Source organism: Aulonocara sp. 'chitande type north' Nkhata Bay, linkage group LG10 (genome assembly GCF_057382095.1).
Source record: "Aulonocara sp. 'chitande type north' Nkhata Bay isolate Kocher_YH1m ecotype deep benthic linkage group LG10, A_spYH_male_GT1.1, whole genome shotgun sequence".
In the NCBI taxonomy this organism is placed as follows: Eukaryota; Metazoa; Chordata; class Actinopteri; order Cichliformes; family Cichlidae; genus Aulonocara; species Aulonocara sp. 'chitande type north' Nkhata Bay.
Window position 1 is genome coordinate 12,296,388 of NC_141353.1, and position 9,619 is coordinate 12,306,006.

Sequence of the window (9,619 nt, forward strand, 5' to 3'; positions counted from 1 at the left end):
AAGCAAGGAATATTCATTTTATAAGTTTATTCTCATTACATACTTAAACATTCTAAAAGAAACACACACACATATACATATGTGTGTGTGTGTGTGTGTGTATATATATATATATATATATATATATATATATATATATATATATATATATATATATATATATATATATATATATATATATATACACACACACACACACACACACATATATGTGTGTGTATGTGTATATGTGTGTGTGATTGTATGAACATAAGTCAGCATACTTAAAATGTAATTTCTTTTCCTTTTCCAGCAGTCTCAGTTCCCCCAGCTTTCACGGCAATCCTCAAAGCCCTTCTGGACACGCTGGGAAACCCCTTCCTTACCGCCACTGTAACAAACAAAAGTCACAGTTCTATTACTTTTATCAGAGTTAAAATAAAAATGTGATTTATGTTAGCTGGCTTCATTTAGCAAACAGATATTTCTGTTTATATAGATACAGATATTAATACAGATATATTTTACGCATAATTTTACCTCTTTTTTTTCCTAGATGGGAAGTCTATCCAGTTCACATTACAGTAATGCTAACACCCCTTTTGGTCGTCTCTCCTTACCTTCCAGCATTCATAAATCTGTTGACCTTCTTTGTCTGAGACCAACCACTACAATGCATCATCACCTATTTGTATTGGTAACTTACTTTACAACCTATTTTAATGGTTGCAAAGTAAGTTACTTGTGCTGTATGCAATTTTAGATACACAGAAAGTCTTCACTTACTATATATGGCTGTCATAGTGTCCTTATCAAGGGCAGTTCTTCACTCTGCGCCGATGTCCGTTTTGCTCTGTCCTCCTATAAAAAGCATGAACATTTGAGTGTTTGACTAGTTTTAGATTTCCAAAAATTTGATATTTGTACAACTAAACATTTGAACTACAATATATGCTATTGAGCGATACTTTTATGGGTAATTTTTGGTAAAGAAACTGGTGACAGAGTTGTAGGCTTTTTAAAGTACTATTAGCTAACCATTTGAACTGACTTTCAAAGCTGATTACCTTTTAAATTGCTGTGGATCAAAACCTCCAGTGGGAAGGCGGCCATTAGAAGAACACGCACCATTGAACCTGAAAATAACAAAAACAAACAAAAAACAGAACAATATATAAGAGTCCGGTAGGGTAATAAATCTCTTCTGAAGCAATATAGTTCATTTTGGGTGAAAAACAAAACATTCCTCTAAAATATATATACTGACATCAGCAATCAACATCATGATTGTAATTATTTCCTTTTTAGTACATCTACTGCTGTTTGCATGTGTCAAGCACTACGACTGTATCTATGCATATAAATTCACCATATATATCCAGCAAAAATGTTTTGTTATAGTCAAAAGGAAAACAAACAAAGGCATTCAATCAGAGGTGAGAAATTAATTGGGAATATGAATTATAGGTGAACTATTCTTTACCTACTAGCAATCAAGCTTCTTTAACCAAGAAGCTTGAAATATTTGAATGTAAAATAAAATAAATAAATAAATAATAATAAAAATAACATGATGTAATTAAAATGCACAACTTACATTAAGGAAATCTGCATTTGTATCCACAGGCTAAAAGTAAAACAGTAAATGTGTTAGTGATAGTACAGGTATTTGTAAAAAAAAAAAAAAAAAAGAGGCAGTAACTGTGACGCTTCTAGTGGGATGCTAAATGCAGAGATTTATATTTACAGTATAATACTGCATGTACGGGTAACTGTGTTGTGAACTGTAACTGAATATTAGAGAATCTCAGAGAAATTAAATGTATTTATTTTTTGAATTTATCAATCATAAAACCGTCTGTTTTGAAGGCCTGTTACGATAGCGACTTTTTGTTGGTCGGTATATTGCCCCATAAACAATTGCGACAAGTTATGTCATTGTCATTTTAAGACCATTTTATGTCTTTGAATGTATAATCATAATATAACACCATAATAATGCAAGATCTACACACTTTCAATTGACAAACCAACATCTAATTCTTAAAGTATTTAGATCATTGAAATTAGGAATCAAAATATTAGATACCTTAAAAACTTGAATAAATAGTAAATTTTCTAACAAATAGAAAACAATGTTATTTAATGTTATTGTTTTGTTATCATTATATTTTATTTTTGTAAATATAATGGCGGATAAATTACATCATCAACAATTATTGAGGTCATGTACATGTATTGTGTGTTAAGTCGATATATCGATTATTGTGATAGGCCTACTGTTTTTGTATCATAACGAGCTTGTCAAACATGCATGACCACTAAACAATGTCTAAGCAGTAGTATTGGTCTGAATGACAACAAACATAACTAGTGTTTTGGAAAATCTGTTAGAAAACAGTTATTTCAATAATTATGATTAGCATGTGACACAGACACCGCATAAAAAACTACAACAACAAATACTTACTTTAGGAGGATGGGGGAGGGCAGCATGAGGTTGAGACTTTGACATCTGTAAAAAACAAATTCATGTATTACAAACAAGTCACTTAAAAATACATTAATGTGGCAGACTGTTCCCTGTTCAGATGCAGTGTATAAGTACAATCAGGGCTGTCACAACAATGGGGTGGGGCCAAGTGGCTGCAACCCTAGGTACAATGTGCAGGTATATATAATTACATATAATATATGTGAATAAAACAAGAATCTGTTTAGGTTAGTCACTGTGCTGACTGATGCTTGCTAGGTTTATATGATTGCAAACTGCACAAAAACAACAACAGCAACAACATTAATGACAATGACAAACAAAATTACTTACATTTATGTAAATCTCACATTAGGAAGATCTGCATTTGATTTCATGGGCTGAAATAAATAGGCAGAAACATTACTGCTAAAAAAATAAAAAACAAAAACTCTAAAAAGCCTAAAAATGACTTAAAAAGCAAGGAAATGTGGAACATTGTAATTAGCGAACATTAATAAAGCATAACTGTTCTTTGTTTCTAACCTTGGTAAGTACTCTGTAGCCAGAAGGAGAGGTAGGATTTCTGTGAAAGCCAAATTAAATGTGAATAGGCTTTGATAGTTATTGAGAAGGCAGAATAATAAGAAAAGGCAAAAGTACGTCACAATATAATTAATTAAGTTACATATTTTGATTACCAAATTATGGAAGCGTGGAGCTACCACCCAGGCAAAAGAAAAATAGAGCTGTATCACGTTATGACGTGAAATGTTTATTGTTCTAACATTATGCTTTTCATGTTTGTATAATATAATATCACGTTATTATAATATACATAATTGTCACGTTCGCACAATATTGTACGGACGTGATAATTATGTACATTTTTCGTACAATGTTGTTCAAACATGTTGTTCAAACATGATAGTATATTGTTAGAACGATAAACTTTTCACGTTATAACGTGATATACTTATATTTCTCTTTTGCCTGGGTGGCAGCTCTACGCTTCCGTTCCAAATACACGAGAATAAAGTAATATTATATGGGAAAAGGCACCTGCTAGCTTGATGATGGAGGCTTCTTAGACTGGCCACCCGCCTTGGCTTCTTGTCGCCACTCCACGAAATAAAGGTCCGTTTCCTCCATGCCGGCTAATTATTCATCCTCATTAAAATCTCGTATATGTTCAGTTGGCAGAATTGAGAATTTTACATCTTCCAACCACTTAATTAACGCGAACATAATCGGCTTGTTTCTTCCCGTCTCCTGTATCCGGCCGTTCCTCTCGCTGTCAGATTTCGCGCCTCAGAGACGTCGTTATTTTTCAAAAAAAAAAAAAAAGAAGAAAGAAAGAAACAGTAACAACTACTAAAGAGAGTTTTTGCACGTTCATTGCACATTTGTGGGAATGTTTAAATATTTAATTTTTATTAATTACTTTTCATTGTATCTTTATTTTTTAAACCACCGTGGCAATGCGCATGCGCATACACTCCTGCACGCAAAGGGCTTTGGAGTTGACGTAATGTCGCAATGCATTGTGGGAGCGCAGCACCATCTTGGCAGGTCACGAATCAAAACAAGATTGCTACGAACCATTCTGAAACGTAGCTCAAAAGAAAATGACGGTATAGAGACAGATTCTGTCCAGATGCAAAGAGACGGTACTTGATTGTTGAAATGTGGACCCGTATGAAATATAGCCGTGGAGTAGAAACCCTGAAGACCAAACCGCTATTGACTTAGCATGATCTACTCTCATACCTTGTCTGTGGAGTCAGAGCATACACGGCGCACCAATTTCGCAATTATAAATCTCTGGAGGCGCACATCCAATTCACCAAGGACTGGGTACAAGATTTGGCTATTTTTAAGCCTCCACGTTGTGAGTACGCCGTCATTCAAGCAAAGGTAAGTCAGCTTGAGTACTGCGAGTAAAATGCGTTTGATTCCCCCCAACATTCAAATTAGTGCTAGCAAAAATTCATTCGTGAGGGGGAAATTACAGTGAGAACATGTAGAGGCTCTGTTAGAGGGATAACATAGTGAGTTCAGTGCATTGATGTGACATTGTCCTGAAGGATTTAGTTATTCTTTATGGTTAAAGAAATTGCCCTAATTAATTCATATTTATTATAAATAATCCTAATTACACATCTTGCTTCCTTGTTTGTGTCCTGTGTCACTAAAAATACATTCTGTTTTAGTTTTATACATTGATTAATGACCTGCAGAATCTGCTTGTCATATTAGGTGTCCATAGTTGTCACTTAAAGTCGAACTTTATGTTTTCTCCCTCTTGAAAGTGATTACATCCTTGCATTACATACTTTAGGTTCATTTTTTGCTGATAGGTTTCTAAAAAGAAACATGCAGATTTAGAATATAACATGCAGCGTTCTATAGATGGATACATAAAAACACTTTATTTGTTACATTTATGATAAATGGATTTGAAAGTAAATAAAACACATTTGTGTCGGCCTTGGCTTATTAAAGTTCTTGTCTTTAAATGAACTTTGTCTGTGTGTGTTTTAGGTCCTGCACTCTTAAAGACTGAGTTGCAGCATTGCAGTCACAGGTCATTGTGAGCATCACAGGGAAGGTTGAAGCCGCCCACTGCAGCTGTATGGCTAGAGTCGTGGAGACTTGCAGCCATGTCACTGCTCTTCTGTTTAATGTAGAAGCAACAGTGAGGATCTGTGGCACAAGGACTGTTACAGATGAACCTGCATACTGGGTTTTGCTGGGTAATATGACCAAGATACAGCCAGAGGTTGGCCATAAGATAGACTTCTCCTCTTCAGCTGCCCAAAAAAAAGGTTCTTGATCAAAACATAAACAGACCATTCGTTGTGACAGGTAAAAGAAGCCATCCTCAAAAAAGAAAAGTTCCACCTGCTACTGTGGAGGAGTTGGATCAACTGATGGGACAATATTTTTCCAAGCATAGTTCTGTTCTGAATAACCCATAATGTTTTAATTTAGGGGGCCATGTAAATACTTTGCATTTACTGAATATGTACTTACTAAATACCACTGTTCAAAAGTTGAATAAAGAAACAAAGAAATGTTTGCCTATTTTTAATTAAAAGCACTTTGTAACTGATGTGATGTTCGACAATGTAGAAAAAATGTTATGTATAGTTTACAAATGACAAAATGTTCACATAAAATCATGACAGCATTTGTATAATATCACCCACTACTAGCATTCTGTAATTTACTGTCTCTTTTGAAAACTTATCACTACATAAACAGCACAAGACTTAAAAGTATTTAACAAGAGCATTTTTCCCTGGTTTTACTACCACACTGGGGCACATGTTCACCAAAACGCAGCAAACCTTTGCCATCTTATCCAGGAAGGTCACCTTTTTACCCTCACATGGAAGAAGTAATCTGATTGGCATGGTGGTATGTAGCATGTAGTTTGAAGCAGGGATTTCGTAGTGCCCCATGTGTAGTGTTGGAACCCAGTCAGGATTTGTTTCATTCATTTCATAGGCTGGTTTGTTGCAATAATGCCAAATAATTAGCAACTCTATAAATAGAAGGTAGTTCTGCATGTTTGTTCTAAGTTTGTGCTATTGAAAATAAAATTAACAGGCTATAAATAATAATATGAACTTATTTAGAACTTACCTGAATGAAAATACTGGAGCACACCAACAGATATCTGTGGCTGGTAGAGAACTGAATATCAGCTCGTCTCGCAGCTGCTATCCAGGCTAGACGCCTTCTTTTGGTAACATCCAACACATAAGCTCCCTCATGATGTTTCCAGGTGAGGAAACAATGAAAAGAGAGCCTGTTTTCAAGCTTATTCCTTTGTCGGTAGTGCAATCTAACATTACAACCGACCACACAGCAAGCATTTGTTTGGCCTGCTAATATGGTGCCTTGACCAAAAATCCTGGCTACGCCCCATCCCGTAAGATCACGCTCCAGAGCCCTATTAACGTACGGATCTAGAAAGAAGACGCTGCATTTTTAACTCTGAGGGAGATGGAGAATGAGCCTATTTCCAAAACAGTGGAGTGTGTTCCTTTAAGTACTAAATTGTATATATTGTCAAAAACTAAAGTGTACATAGCAGTTGTTGTATCTTGTTTACTGTATCACTGACAGATAATTTCAAAGTCAATGAACGCTACATTATAGTGAGATATTGTGTAATGTGAAATACTGTAAGCAAATGAATAAACAACCTAATTCGTGATAGACCTTTGACTCTGTTTTGTTTGAATCCAACTGTTTTTTGCAGATGTGCATAAAACATGTTACTTTTAGTATTGTTATCATTATCATCATTATTGCACTAAATATATTTTAAATAAAGGATACTTTGATATACATTCTACTGTAAGGTTGGAAATGTATTTTCTTCACCCTAAAATATGTTTTGAAATGTATTTTGGTTTGAAAGAAATATATTTTCAATTTCAAAAATATATTTTTTTGGAGCATCACAAATACAAAATATATTTACCATATATTTGAAATATATTTTGGCCAGGAAAAATGTATTTTATAGCCCGAGCTGCTCAGCGTATCTTTCACAATAACCACAAATTACCACTTTGGATGAAGCTGAATCTCACTGCTTGTATCTGCTGTCTTAATTAGACAACAGTATTGTCTTGTTAACTGAATCTTTAGTCACGTGGGTCTAGAGACTGGCCAGTGAGCCCTGAGGCAACCACCAGGTGCAAAGTCAAACTGTGTATTCTCCAACTGGTCGACAAGTGTCGCTGGGTGAAATCAATCCACCAAACAGGCTGCTGCAAAAAAATCTCCTTGTGATTACTTTGATAAATAGCAAACTGCCACAGTTCAGTTATTAGTTTGTAGGTTGTATAGAAGCAGGTGAATGCTTGCAGGCAAACTTGCACTTTCTATGCAAAATACAATCTGCTAAAAAACAAAACCATACTAAGGAGGTTTTCAGTGCAGCACCTCAGTAGGTTGTGGTCAAGGTCAAGCATCCAGCTAGCACTACTGAAGAGTGTACATTGTTAGGGTTGGCTATGTGGCCCCAAAATGCAAAACTAGAAAGATGAGAAACAAAAATGAAAAGCAGCTTTATTGCTGAGCTCTTACAAAATACAAAGAAAAGAGGGTTAAGAGCAAATAATCGAACAACTGAGAGTCTTTTAGGAAAACATACTATGAGGATGGACACAGCCATGAGGGAGAATGCAACAATACACACACACACACACACACAAGACAACGAGCGAACAGGCAACAGGTGGGAGGACAGTTGAAACCAATCGCAGATAATGAGACAGAGGAAGCGGAATTTAATACAAAGCACGAGAGACTATCAAAATAAAACAGCAAATTACTAACACTGAGACCAGGATGAGGACATATGCACTTGACACAGAGACAGAAGATAAACAAACACAGAGACAAGGTTGGAGGACAGAAGAGGAATACAAAAGAGAAAAATAAAACATCCATGCAACTAAAGGCACAGATAACAGGAACAGAACCATTACACCAGGCCATCTGAAAACCAAAAGCACAGACTAAACCTAAAGAACTTCAGAGCAGGAGCACAGAGCAGCATTAAATTACACCAGAGGGAACTTGTATAAGATAAGGGGGGGACAAGACATGTAAACCCTAAGAAATAACACAAAGACAAATATCAAGAACACAGAACCATAATACAGATGTCAAAATAAAAATTAGCAAGTTAGAGAAAATGTAAACATCCTAAAACTCAAAGCCATGGGAACCATGACCTAAACACAGTAATGTTTTTCTTTATTTTAATTTTATTTCTTCTGGAGGGGGTTAAGTGGCAGGTGATTTCAAAAGAAACGAAGAACAAGAAACAAAGATGCACTGCTTGTATCTGCTGTCTTAATTCTTTGTTCACTAGGAACAGTTTAAAGCTTAGGTGAGAGAATAAGAACGTAGGTGGGCTTGTAAATCCACAGTTCTGCCTTGGTGCTCAGCTTTCTCTTTGCCAGAGCAGATCAGCACAGCGTCCACATTACTGCACCAGTTCATCTTTCAAATTCCTGAATTACTCTTGTTACTCTTGTTCCCAAGACCCACAGATATTTCACCTTCTACACTTTGGAGGGACAGCAACTCATCCATAGCCCAGAGTGGGCACTCCACCCTTTTTCAGCTGAGAACCATGGCCTCAGACTTAAAGGTGCTAATTCTGATTCCTGCCGCTTCAGCTTGTGCTGCACACTATTGAGGTATGAGTTGGAGGATATCACTCAATCAAGCCAGAAATGTGCAGACTACTTCCTTGCACCATCCTCTGATCTTTGGCTGTGTCTCCAAATTCTGTCCTCATAAAAATTATGAGCAGAACTGGTGACAAAGTGCAGCTTTGGTGAAGTTCAAAAACAAGTCTGACTTATTACCAGATGCTCTGAGCACAGTCTGAATAGTACATGGTCTGAATAGCATTTAACAAAAGGCTCAATGCCAAATACCCCATACTCTGAAAGCATCTTCCATTGGACACTGCATATGAATATTCCAATACACAAAACACATCATGTAGATGGGAAAACTCCCACATATCATGAAGTCTCCTCAAGAGGGTAAAGAATCTGCAATATTCCCAGACCAGGATCTATCCAATAAGAGGAAAAATGAGAACCAGTAGCAGACATGCAAATTTCTCCTTCTGTTTGTGACAGTGTTGATGAATTGCCTGTTGCTGTGGAAATACCTTCTTAGACAAGGGTAGATTGGAAGAAAAAGTAAACACATTATGACTCACCACCACGCGTTTATAGCGTTATTATTTTCCACAAGCATTAATTATAGTTTCTGAGACATGTTTCCAAAAGCTCTATCACCAAGATTTCAAATAAATACTGTCATGTTCTGGGGGTCTGTAAATAATCAAACCACTGCATTCCTGTTGTCACCCAGGGACCTCCTGCAAATGACTTGTTTTCATTCCCTTCCATCAGCTATCAAAGCACAGAAAGACAGAAAACACAGCAGATGCACACTTTGACTGTTCTCCTGTAGAGAAAGTCAAATGTTACAAAAAAAACCCCAGCAGAACGACTTCTCATCACATTTTTGCACCAACATTTGACAGATAATTAACACGTTTCACAAGTACAATAGAAAAAGATACAAAAACTGACTGTCGTGCATTAAATGAAT

General features: G+C 36.0%; 1 long non-coding RNA gene across 2 annotated transcripts; it reads right to left on the reverse strand.

Annotated features, from left to right (window-relative positions):
• Positions 1-218: 218 nt before the first annotated feature.
• On the reverse strand, positions 219-3,845 carry LOC147320346 (uncharacterized). Of its 2 annotated transcripts, none has more exons than XR_015131250.1 (3): positions 3,515-3,845; positions 766-3,038; positions 219-370 (listed from the first exon to the last, which is right to left on the reverse strand). It is a non-coding gene; the product is annotated as an uncharacterized LOC147320346 (long non-coding RNA). The 2 variants fall into 2 exon arrangements; XR_015131251.1 differs by having other exon boundaries at positions 766-840; positions 1,047-3,843.
• Between the last annotated feature and the right edge of the window lie 5,774 nt (positions 3,846-9,619).